Source organism: Mustela putorius, unplaced genomic scaffold, assembly GCF_011764305.1.
Source record: "Mustela putorius furo isolate JIRA1106 unplaced genomic scaffold, ASM1176430v1.1 tig00000083_pilon_pilon_pilon, whole genome shotgun sequence".
NCBI lineage: Eukaryota > Metazoa > Chordata > Mammalia > Carnivora > Mustelidae > Mustela > Mustela putorius.
Window position 1 is genome coordinate 1905102 of NW_025421273.1, and position 13773 is coordinate 1918874.

A 13773-nucleotide genomic window follows, 5' to 3' on the forward strand; every position below is an offset into this window, starting at 1 on the left:
AATCTACAGAAATTTCATCAAAATTACAACTGTTGGGACATGGTCAGGAGACCAAGGAGATAAGAGAACTGAATGCAAAAGACTTGGCTTTTTGGGAAAGACTTGTATACCATTATTCATCCTTTTAGTCTCAGAAGAATTTTGGTTCAGACACCCATCTGACAGAATATACATAGTCTTTTATTCCCTCCTGCTTTAAGAAAATGGTAAGAGAATGTAGATATTTAGTTTTATCTGTGTTCTTCTAGCATTGATTGTTCTAATAATCACTAGAAAGTGCTTTTATGTGACCAGAAGATTCTTAAAAAACTCAAGTTACACACACAATATTGTATATTAGAATGGTGTGATAGTCAAAATAGAAACATCCTTACCTTCAGTCACATTAAGGGTTCTCATTTTAAAAGAGAAACTAAGATTATGGGTAAACCCACCAAATATAAACACAAAGAGCAAAAAACACATTAATATATCTATCACTCAAACCAGGATACTCAGATAGGAAATAGGCCTATTATTTGGTACTTTGGAGAAAGAAGGTCAAATTGTAACATGAAGTCCATTTTCCTTCTCTTGCTTCCAGGAAAAAATATTCTCAGGGTCTGATTGGATTTGCCTGGGGAAAGTTGCCATGGCATTTATGCCCAGAACAATCTGACTTTGGCTTGTCATCTCTAAATCTTCAGATCCAGGTAAAACCAAATAAAACAGAGTATTTTGGAGCATACTTGAAAAGCAGACTGCATTGTCTACCGTAATAGCTACAACATGTGACTACAGTTCAATGAACTTAATACTCTCTTTCCCTGCACATGATGTAAGAACTGGGGTCTGTTTCACATCACTCTATGATATTCCATCACAAACGAGATTTAATTAGTATTAACTCAAAAGCTTTATATTTTATAAGATGCCAGAAATCATTAATTAATTTTTCTTACAGTAACATTTCACACGCTATCTACTATTCTTATCCCAGTCTCTTTGCTGTCTAGAATTCTGAGAATGGACATCTAGAAAGAAGACAGTTTCATTTTTATTTTGTATCTTTCTTAATTCTTGGAAAATTTAAGAAAAAAATAAAGACATGAACAAGTACTATTATCAAGTATTTTTTTTCATAGTCATAATGACCAAAACACACGTGTTTTGAAGTTGGAGATGACTTTGGGAATCATCTTCAAATCATTATTTTTTAAAAACAAGATGGGATTGGGAGGGAGACAAACCATAAGTGACTCTTAATCTCACAAAACAAACTGAGGGTTGCTGGGGGGAGGGGGTTTGGGAGAAGGGGGTGGGATTATGGACATTGGGGAGGGTATGTGCTTTGGTGAGTGCTGTGAAGTGTGTAAACCTGGTGATTCACAGACCTGTACCCCTGGGGATAAAAATATATGTTTATAAAAAATAAAAAAGTAAAAGTAAAAAAAAAAATAAAAAAATAATTTAAAAAATGTAAAACAAAGCAAAGTAACAATAGCAATAAAACTCAGATGTAAATATTTATATGCCTTATATCACATAGTTTAGCCAGATTTTTTATAGAACCAGGCTAAGAACACAAGCCCTGGAATGTCCGTGCTTGTCTTTTTCCATGGTAAGTCCCACCTGTACGTTACCTAACTTCAAGGTTAACTACAAAATGAAATTCAAAATAGAATGTTTTGTCAACATCACTTAAAAAAATTGATACTCTGTTTTGGAACAGACCTGTTAAAATAAATAATTTTTGTCACAATATGATATTTTAGAGCCTCTACTTAATAATCAAGTGAAACTATTTTTAAGTTGTTGACATTTTAAAATTCTTAGGTTTTATTTGAAATAAGTAAAGGTTAAATGTATTTTAAAAATATTTTCCCCAAGTGCCTCAGAAAATGACATATACCCAACATCAAAAGGAATTTAAAATATCACTTCCCCATTCCAGTAAGCATAATATACTTAATTGATGAGAGTATCGTGCTGTTGTGTGTGAAGGTAGGGGTGGAGAACAATAATCGCCTCCATCTTTCATTGTTTTAGAGAGTAGGGGGCTAAGATTCTATTCCTCGGGAGAGTTCAGATCAGCCTAGATATGTTCAATTCCTCTTCTCCACACTTCCTTGTTCTCACTTATGGATGGAGAAATTCTTGATTTGGATTGTGGAGTTTGTGAAAAACTGACATCCACTGACACACATCCCATGTAGTGTATGCCTATAGAAAGTAATTTGTAGTAAATCTAAATAGTGGATACAGCCCACACTTTTTTTTCCTCCACGGCGACCAGAAATCCTTTATGTCTGATTCTGTGAAGACTGCTAGGCTTCTGACTGGCCCAAACTCTTTTCCTCTTTTGAACTTTCTGCTCCACTAAATTTGTTAGCTTCTTCAATTCCCCTTGCAGCTGTCCAGATTAAACGTCTTCTACTCAGACATAATTTTTGCAAAAAAAGAATCATATAATTTAGACTCTATTGGGTTTGGTGGATGGATGGTGGAGGAGGCAAATACAAGAAAGCTCCATTTTTGTGTGGAATCCAAATTGCATTTTTCACTCTTCCTGTAATAGGCAACTCATGTACTTTTGAGTATTATTGTGCTTTTATATAGTATGTTAATAATGTTGACAGTCTATTTTGTTCAACAATTTTATACATCTGAATCCCCATACTACTTTTCTCCCCCTCTATCCTAATATTAAAAAAAAGTAGGAAAATATTTATTAATTGAATGAGGACTGTAACATTGAGAGAGTGATTTTTGTATTTTTTATTCTTAAAAGTTTAAAAACACGTTTTGACATGTTAGAGTGAGGAGGGGATGGGAGAAATGTATTATTTTATATATCCTGTATAATATTCAAACATGAATCTTCATTTTCAAACTTTTCCCTTGTGTTCATTTATGTCAAAAGAGAAAAAAGGCAAACCAGAAAATAGGATAACTTTACACTTTTAACCACAAGTATTTACATAATCTAATTTATCTACACTAGCTTAAAATGCTGGTGATCTTCTAAAACACCAGTTTTTGGTTTTGTTTCTTTTATGCTAGGTAGCTGTCTAAAATAAAAGAAGTGGAACTAGCGAATGAGTTTTATAGGATGGGTATAGCTGTTTCAGTTAACATGCTTTTCAGATACATTGGAGTCTGGAGGTGATATCCTCAGACTATACTAGACAGAAGGAAAGTCTCAAGGAATCATAAAATTAAAACAAATAACTGGCCTATCTCTAGCAAACCATATAGGACAAAATGCCATGGATTCTTATATGCTACCCTTATCCTTAGTTTTACTAGATTTCTCTCTCTATTTTCTTTCACCTGAAATTCCTTCATATTTTAGTGTTTCTTTAAAAACATTTTGTGTGTGTGTGTGTGTGTGTGTGTGTTTAAACCACATCATATCTTTTGTGGGATCACATCAAGTATAGTTGATGAAATATGTTTCTTTCTAGTTTTAAAGAGTTTACTTTGCTCTTAGATGAGCTTTTTATGCTTTATACAACCAAACTAGTACTTCAAAATTCAATCAACTTTACTTTGCAAAACTAAGTACTTACTGTTGAAACACTTTTTTCTAGAATTGATTATGTTATAGGTGCCTACATTTGACATATTCAGCAGTATAGATGGAATTTTTTGAGAGGTGCAAAAATATTTACTTCAGTATGTAAACAGTGCCAGTCTGTAAGTTAAGTAATAGTATACTTATTTTCAATTTTTGAAGTGATTTTAGTGATTTTTTTTCACTTAAGATTTTATTTGGCAATATTTTTACAGAAAGGGGAACAGAATAAAATAGATTAACTTAAATATCACTAAACCATGCTTGCTTCTGTGTAAAATGACTTATTTGCAGAGCAATCCACTCAAAATGAGACATAAATATCCTTTTTGCAATATAGTTGAAAGGGAATTATAATAGATAAAAGCCAGAGAGAATGCTGCCTCATAAGAAGTTTGTTATAAATTTCCTTTGTTCCTGGAAGTTTCTAAACCTGAGTTTCAGACACATAACTCTTATTTTTTTCATTTATCTTCCAGATAAATACTTTAACATGTGAATTTCCAAGATTCCCCAAAATGAAGTATATCAACATTTAAACCGCTGTTGCTACAAATTTAATATGAATTCAGTTTGATGTTTGACCTTTGTTTTTATGACTGAAGTCTTTGTCTTCATGCAACCTTCTGATCTTGAGTAACTGGTTTTGAAGTCTTTCAACTGAATTAAATACTTCCCTTGGAGCCAAACTACTCTCAAAAAATTTAGAATTGCTAAGGCAATACTATTACTGAGTCATTAATATTTTTAGAAATCTTCATAATGTAAAACTTTGATAAAAATCATCAAATATTGTTGTTTGAATAATTTTACAGAAATGCAGTAATAGTTCTTTAGAAGAGTTCCAGTGGAGTTGAGGCTCAGACCTCAGAGTGAGGTACTAGCCTACTGTTGGGTATGTGGTAATTCCTACAAGTGCAAATAGGATACTTCGGTTTTCTCCTTTAGTTATCAGTGTACCATTAATTGCTTATCCGTCTCACTTTTTAATTTTGGTATACTTTGTTATTCTTGTTTTTTTAATTGTTATCTTTATTGGTTTAAATGAAATTGTTTGAATGAAATTATTTTACATCCATGAAAGACTGAGAAGACATGATGATGCTGATTCAAGGAGTAACAAAATAAGTTCAGTGGTGCATCCTGACTGCTACTGCTGGGACAACAGGAAGGAGATGACCCATGCCTTCCCCCTGCTGTTCAGTATCCACATGCTCCTTTTGACCATATTCATACTTCCATTTACTAACAACTTAGTTCTAACAAGATGCAATGATCCCCTGAATAAGGATCCTCTCACCTTCAACAGTTATAAAATCTCTGCATGATGTTAATTCAGTCATAATCCCAAGAGACCTCTACCTGACCCTTGGATGAGTTCCACCAATTCTCACATTAAACCCATATTGAAGTTTAACAGCTTAGTGAAACCGTCATGAACCACTAGACATACAGATTCATGTCTAATAACTATTTATCTACCTATCTATATATTTGCTCCGGTTGCCCTTACTCTTCCCTGCCATTGCTTTCTCACTCTTTAACTTTCTCACTAACTGCTCTTTGTTTTATTTGAAAATCTTAATGAAGTTAGAAGTTGATAAAAACAATCTGAGGGAAGAAATAGATATAGTCCATGTCTATGTCAATTAATGAAAAAAAAATTGACAAAGTCTATTGATTTCATTAGGAAAATTACACCCAATGTCAGGAATTCAAAATAAATTCCTTGGTATTTTAGATATCTTGTAGGTATTGGACTTTCCCCACAATTCTTTTGGTAAGAAATATATTAAATGAATATATTTCTAATTACTTTATCATTTTTTTCTTTATCATCATTGTAGGTCATAATCGATGAAGGTGTTAAAGTTATAAAGACAAAATAGGAATTATTTTATAAAGAATATCACAGTATAAGCTTCCACTTCTTTATAGTTGACTCATTGAGTTTTTGAGAAAATTGAATAACATAATGTGTATAAAGAGTGATTCTGGGGCACCTGGGTGGATCAGTTGGTTAAGCAACTGCCTTCAGCTCAGGTCATGATCCTGGAGTCCCGGAATTGAGACCTGCATTGGGCTCCCTACTCAGCAGGGAGTCTGCTTCTTTCTCTGACCCTCTCCCCTCTCCCCTCTCAAGTTTTCTCTCTCACTCTCTCACTCTCTCTCTCAAGTAAAGAAATAAAAAATATATATATATATATTTAAAAAAAGAGTGATTCTGGTTCAAATCATCAAACTCATTACATATAACTACTCCACTCTTAAAAGGTCATATGGAAGTCATAGAAAATATAAAAAGAAGAAATAAATAAAAAAATAATAAAACAATGAGGCATATAAAAATAAGAACGTACACAAAAGCTTGGAAAAACTCCCAGGAGAAAGCAGATGGCAGTTGATCCAATTATATTAATTAGTTTTTATAATGAATAATGTTTATATAATCATATTACTATAAATGCTACTTAATCAATTTTTAATTTTTAGAGGTAACATGTAGAACAATCCTGATATATTGAATTATATCTACAGAGCAGGATGTAAATGCGACCTAAATTAAAAAGGTAAAAAAAAAAAAAAGAATAGTACAACTAACACATGTAGGGAGAAAAAAGTAATATTAATTTTTCAAATGCCCTCCTCTTTTATACTCAAGAATCAATATTTCCTAACATTTATATAAATCAAAACAGGAATATAAAAGAATTAAATTTAAACTAATAAAGATGACCATTGAAAGAAATAAGGATAACAAAGTACACTAAAATTTTTAAAAAATGAGAGGAAGTAGCTAATAATATATAAATAAATAAAGGGAAAACTGAAGTAACGTATTTGCCCTTATAAGAATTACTGCTTAGGAGCACCTGGGTGGCTCAGTGGGTTAAGCCTCTGCCTTTGGCTCAGGTCATGATCTCAGGGTCCTGGGATTGAGCTTCTCATATGGCTCTCTGCTCAGCGGGGAGTCTGCTTCCTCCTCCCTCTCTCTTCCTGCCTTTCTAATTGTGATCTCTGTTTGTCAAATAAATAAATAAAATATTTTTAAAAAAGAATTACTACTTAACTAATAGTAAGTGTTTAATCTGGAATAATTGGCTACCTATTCTTTGTCTTCATGACCTTGACATGTTTGACAGACACAGCCCAAAGCAGTAGTATGTACAATGGTACCCCTTCTCTTCTGAGTTCTGAACCAACTGAAAGAGGCAAAGGTAACAGAGAAGAAAATGACAGTTCCATTAGCAATAAATCTGTTACAGGGGAATATGTCTTCTCCTGGGAGCCAGCAATTCCCTAATACTGAACCCCACAATGAAACAGTCTTTGTCATTCATATCAGAGACAGGACTATATATATTCAACTCTTCCTACCTGAGGAGTCTCCCTATAAAACTGGGAAGGAATGGAGAAGGATGCTTGCTTATTTTTTAGGCAAAATGTCTCTCAATTTGGGTTTGTTTGACGTATCTTCATATATAGATTCAGGCTACATTTCTTGAAGATTTTCCAAGAAATGATACCACATCATTATTTCAGGAAGCACATAATGTCAGATTTGTGCACAACTTGTTGCACTATGTTAGTGATGTTAATTTTAATCACTTCGGTGATTAGATTAGGTTTCTCCACTGTCAAGTTGCTCTTTCCCCATCGCAATTAATTAGTAATTTGTGTACTTTGGAAATACCATTTCTGTGGATTAGATAATATTGTGTTAGTTTTAAATTTTTAGAATTTATTATGCATTGTTACCATATATGAGAATCTGCTTGTTCTTATACATGTGAAGTATTGAGACGTAAAGGAGTGTAATATTTGCAACTTAATCTCAAATAGTTAAGAGAAAATAAAATGTGTATATAAAAGTATATACATAGAGACAAAGAAGAAATTAATGTTGCAAAATTCAAGAATTAGTGAATCTGAATGAAGCGTATCTGGGAGCTCCTTATACTATTCTTGCATTTTCTTTGTACATTTGAAAATAAGATAAAATAAAATATTATTCAAATAAAAGGAAATTGTTTAAGATTTGGCCCATCCATTGAAGATGGGACCAAGGAAATTATTACAAGTAAAACGTAACATTAATTTAGAATTAGTTATAATTTGTTTTGCTGAATGTAAAAGGGAAAGTAATAAAAATAGAGGAAAATATGTCTAAAAAGAACAGAAAACGTGTAAAAAATAAGAACTCTTCATACATAGGCATAATATAAATAACCAAAATTTTATTGCCTTTTTCAGAAACCTCTAATAATTATGTGTAGATATTTCTACTTCAGTGTGTGATCTGAGGAGCTTTTCTTTTGTCCATGGTAATGCTGTCAGTGTTCAAAACATACTAAGAACTTTTTTAGGAATGTTTTCAGGGCTATGACATTTAATATTTGTAGCTTTTGAGTGTTCAAATTTTGAAAATAGTACCAATGTGCAAAAAGCTAAATGTAAGGACTACAGTATGAGTAAGACTGAGAATAAAAGTAGATAACATAATTTAAGATAAAATTGTGTAAATATGCAGTGTCAAGGTGGATTTTCTTGGTTAGCTTATCAATTGAGACTAAAAAGAGGAAGTGTTAATTGATTTTTAAAATAAGTACTTCAGAATAAAGGCATTTTATTACAAGTCATTGCACTAAATTAAGGTGCTTAGTAGAAATAGAGTATAAGCCATATATGTTTGAGCAAACTACTTTTGAACATTTTGTAGCCATTGTATTAATTCATTTACACATTCAACTACCATAAATTTCATACCTGCACACACCAGCCCCTGGACTAGTGGTGATTAATTTTTATCTATTGCTTTTTACTCTATGTCAGACACTGTTTGGGGAAACTGTTTCTTTACATACATGGAGACTGAAATTTAGTTAGGTCACCCAAGTTCACACAGATAAAGTGGTATAAAACAGATTTAAACCTACACAGTTATATCCCAGAGTTAACTACGTATAAACACTATACTACACTTCTAGGATTTGATCATTCCCTCAAAAAACTCAGTATACTGTGACATAGAATAGAATTATAAACAGACAATCCTAAAAATAAACTTGATTTGTACTAGTGAGAAAATGTGAACAGATTCACCCCCCCCCCGCCCCCGCCAGAAGCATGGAGAAAGAAAGAAATAGTCTAAGGAACAGAATAGTGTAGGAGTAAAGAGTACTCATGGAGTAACATATGAATTCAATCCCATATCTATCAGTTACTAGCTGAGGAATTTCAGGCAAGTTACTTAACATTTCTAATATTCAGTTCCATTACTTCTAGAGTGGGAATATCAATAATAATCTCTACCAAATGGAACCATTTAGAGATTAAGTAAAATAATGCATGAGCCCCTTCTCTTCTCCTGAGTTCTGAACCAACTGAAAGAGGCAAAGGTAACAGAGAAGAAAATGACAGTTCCATTAGCAATAAATCTGTTACAGGGGAATATGTCTTCTCCTGGGAGCCAGCAATTCCCTGATACTGAACTCCGCAATGAAACAGTCATTCATATCAGAGACAGGACTACATATATTTAACTCTTCCTACCTGAGGAGTCTCCCTATAAAACTGGGAAGGAATGGAGAAGGATGCTTGCTTCCTATGGACAGATAACTTACAAGAAAGGAAGGAGAGAGTACTCTAAGTATACTTGCTTTATTCCTAATAAGCTAACCGTTTGGTTAAGTTACCTCCACTCAGTAAGAGTGAGTGAGAGAATGGAAAAAAAAGCTAGAAATGTAACGCTTAGGGTGGTCATTTAACATGGAAATTGGAAGTGACATGAGTAGAAATGTTCAAGGTATAAATATTCTGATTATTAATGTCTGAAAAACTCAAGGGAAAAATCATAGACTTACAGAAGGTAAGTGGAATTCAGGTGAGTGCTGAAGTAGGATGAGATTTTAATGGCTATGAAAAGAGAATAAATACTGAGTTAAAGAATAATCTGTGCTGAGACATTCAGTAGTGAGGGGCTTTGGCCTATTTCAGAATAGTAAGCATTTTTTTTTTAAGATTTTATTTATTTATTTGACAGAAATTACAAGTAAGCAAAGAGGCAGGCAGAGAGAGAGAGAGAGAGAGAGAGAAGCAGGCACCCTGCTGAGCAGAGAGCCCGATGTGGGGCTTGATCCCAGAACCGTGGGATCATGACTTGAGCCGAAGGCAGAGGCTTTAACCCACTGAGCCACCCAGGCATCCCAGAATGATCAGAAATTTAAAGTGGTTCTTGGGAAAAGGTGTTTATGAGAAGAAGAAATAGGAGATAATGTAGAAGAGGAAGATAGGGGGCTGATGAAGGGAATTTCATGTCATTTCACTGCATTGGCACATGACCATGTATGAAGAAGGAATCTTTAAGAGAGCAAAAAATGATTCAGTTTTTATTGCTATTTGTTTGTTTAAAAACATTATGCCAAGAGAACTGTAAGATGGAAGGAACAGCATAGGCTGTTTTTTTTTTTTTTTAAGATTTTATTTATTTGAGATATCACAAGTAGGCAGAGAGGCAGACAGAGAGGAGGAAGCAGGCTCCCTGCTGAGCAGAGAGCCCGAGGCGGGACTCAATCCCAGGACCCTGAGATCATGACCTGAGCCGAAGCCAGCAGTCTAACCCACTGAGCCACCCAGGCACCCCAGCATAGGCTGTTTTAACACTGCATATGAAAGGTGATAGTAACTCTAGAAGTAAATAAGATTTAGGGCAAATTTTCTTTGAAAATAATGTAGTACTGGGCATTTGATTGGATTGAGAGGCAGACAGACAGAGAGTATTAGTTCAATTATTGTTCCCTGGCTTATGACCCCAAATTTGAAAAAAATATCAAAAATAGGAGAGAAAAAGCAAATACAGGAAGAAATATAGTAATATCAGCATTGTAGATTCAAAATAACGACTTCAAGAATTAAAAAATGAGTTTAAATCTCAGTGCTATTCCTTATATCTGTATAAGTTTGGGTTAATTACTCAAATTCTTTGATCCACAGTTTTAACATCTATATTAAAAATGTTTAAAGAATTACCATTCAGAATATTTTTAAAAGATTAGAAACATTACTAGTATCAGGACTCCCTGTTTTGGGTCCTTTGATATCTTGGCATGATTTAAGACCACTCTGTATTAAAAAACTTAGAGAATATTAAAAACTATAACATCTGTCAGGATCCGAAAGAAGTAAGAATATGGTTTTCACTAACCTAGCTGAAAAAAAGGATACAGCTTGGACCTATTTACAGAAGGAAAATAGAGTGATTTTTTTTCTGAAATATAAGAATTTTACAATCTCCTCCTACTTTCACTTCCACTTCATTACTCTGGCAAGTAGAAGCAGTAGGGGTTTGGGATCAGGGATCTTTCCCCCAAGAAATCTATTCATATGGGCCTACTGATAGGAAAAAGTATATTTTAGTAAGGCATGTAGTTATTTTATGTTCTTCACAAATCAGTAGTTTCTTTGGTCTATTAATCTGTCTAGCAGAAATATTTTTGAAATCTTCTGAATTAAGATCTTTAGAATTGAGTCTCCACAGTTTATTTTGGTTGGAAAGTATCACTTTAGACTGAGCACTGTACATTTCTTTGAAAACCAAATAATAGGTGCATCATTTATACTCCCCACCATAGAAAATATCAGAAGTAAATTTTTTAAAAAGCTGTAGCAGTAGTCATCGTAAGGCATGCTATTGGAGCTAACCCTCCCGCAGATAAAAGTTCTAAAATGTAGAAAAAGAAATTTTTTAAAAAAGTATTTTAAAGCACTGGAGGGTGATGAGAAGATAGAACCACAAGGGTTTTATTCTTGAAAGACAGGAAGTAGAATGATGATATTTTGAGTGTACAGCTCTCTGCTAGAGGGCCTTCCCACTTTGCACACAGTTCAGGCAAAACAAAAGCAGAGGCTTAATGCATGAGGTGTCAGAAAACAGATTTCTGAGCTAGAAGATCAGACAAAAGTTTGAGAAGCCTTTAATAGAGGGAGCCCCACATCTGCATTTGAAATTTCCCCCAGTACTGGGATACCTACTAAATGTACATTGGGAAGACCTGGTGTGCCAGTTTCTATCTTATTCCAACTTTATCTGTGTCCTGGTTTGTGACTCTGTATTTGCTGCATCAGTAGGGGTCTCCTGTCCTCTGACTCCATGAAACTGTGTTTAGCCATATGAAAAGGAGGTAAGGGTGGGAAGCAGGAAAGGTATTATTTTCCTAGCTCAACATCCCCTTCTAGGTCTTAAATTAGGAAAAACTGCATTCCTTAAAATAAGAGCTACTTCTAATCTGACTGTGCCATTTATTATTATTATTATTTTTATTTTTATTTTTATTACAGGGACAACCTTACTTGAAACAATCTCACCATTCCTTCTTGTTTTTGATGTAGGGATAATTTTTACAAAGAATAACTTGGTTAGGCATTTAAGACCTGTTTTGTGGGGTGCCTAGGTGGCTCAGTGGGTTGGGCCTCTGCCTTCAGCTCAGTCATGATCCCAGGGTCCTGGGATCAAAACCCGCATCGGGCTGTCTGCTTGGCAGGGAGCCTGCTTCCCCCTCTCTCTCTGCCTGCCTTTCTGCCTACTTGTGATCTCTGTCTGTTAAATAAATAAATAAAATCTAAAAAAAAAAAAAAACAAACCTGTTTTGTTACTGTGGTGTTCAAATATGGAAAGGTAATTTACATTACTTTTGTACATGGTAAAATTATGTAAAGACTTTCAAGTAATGTATTTTCTCAAAATACATTATTTGCCAAAGAAATGTTCTTAGCAAGATATGCACAAGTAATTTGTTAAACAATCAAGTATTCAGAATTAAAAACTTTCTAGGCATCGTACTAAATACATGCATACAAAGAGTGAATTTCAACTATATGTCTATGTGAGTTTTCACTTTAGCAATTGTTTCTTTATAACACTATAAAATAATTTTATGTATAATGGCCATCCTTAAATGCTATTTTGGATTTTGCTTCTTTTAGAATTGTTGTAAGAGCTGTTTACAGGCTATATAAAAATTCATCTTATTCCTCAAAACTGAGTTTTTAAACAGCCCAACTATTGCCAAGCATGAATATCCATGTTTTTCACCAGATGCAATTTTAAATTACATTTGGCTCTTTCCAAGTAGCAAAAGCATCCTCAAAAAAAAAAAAAAAAAAAAAAAAAAAGTTGTCACCAATGATAATATATGGGAAATGTGCCTTTGGTTTGTATAAAAGACATAATGGCTTCATAATTAAATATCCAGAGGCTGGGAGGTAGATATCGTGGAGTAAATCCCAGCTCTGCAGTTAGCAGCTGATGCCCTTGGCTTAAGTACATATCCCTTCTGTGATTTGGACTTTGCTATAAAATGTAAATAAAATAAACACCTAAATCATAGGCTTTTTGTAAAAATTGAATGCATTTATATTGGTACAACACTTAGAACAACACCTAGAACATTCTAAATACTGAAAAATGTTACCTGAGGGAATTTTAAAATGAGTGCTTCTAAGGAGTATAGCAATGACAGCCATAGTAAAATCAAATGTAGCAACAGAATGTATACTTTTATAGGGAAAACTATTCATTTTGAAGTATTGGTTCTGATTTATTATTGTTATTATTTTTGTCACAACTTTAGCAAAAACTCACAACTCGTATGTTAAGAATGCTCTGGTTTTTTGTTTTTGTTTTCTTTTTTTAGTGTGATAGATACTCTTGGGGATTTTTCTTGTCCTAACACATTATTTCTGCCTTTAAATATATTGCAATAACATAAAAGATGAAGCAAACAGACAGGAAGTTTTATCTATATACTTATAAGCAATGTATGTATTATTTATGTATATATATGCTAATGGTTGTTAGAGCAAATACCTTATTTGGCTGTGTAATATATTAATATCATACATTATTAAAAAGAAAAAGAGTAATACTTGTAAACCTCTCTTACCCAATGTTATAGAAAAGCTTTTTTATATAAGAATTGTGTTGAATATTTAAAAAGATCCATATCTTCCTTTAGATGATTAATAAAACAAAAACAAACAAACAAAAAAACCTCTGGATTAAATTAACCCATATGAGAATAATTAATTTATTTTAAGTTTTTTTGAAGACATTGTATAGGACATCATGCTATATGCTTATTAAGAAAAAAAAAAAACAGAGAAACTTCTCAAGTTTAGTATGAGACATAGATATTCTGTCTTCGGCACTCAGTTTGTTT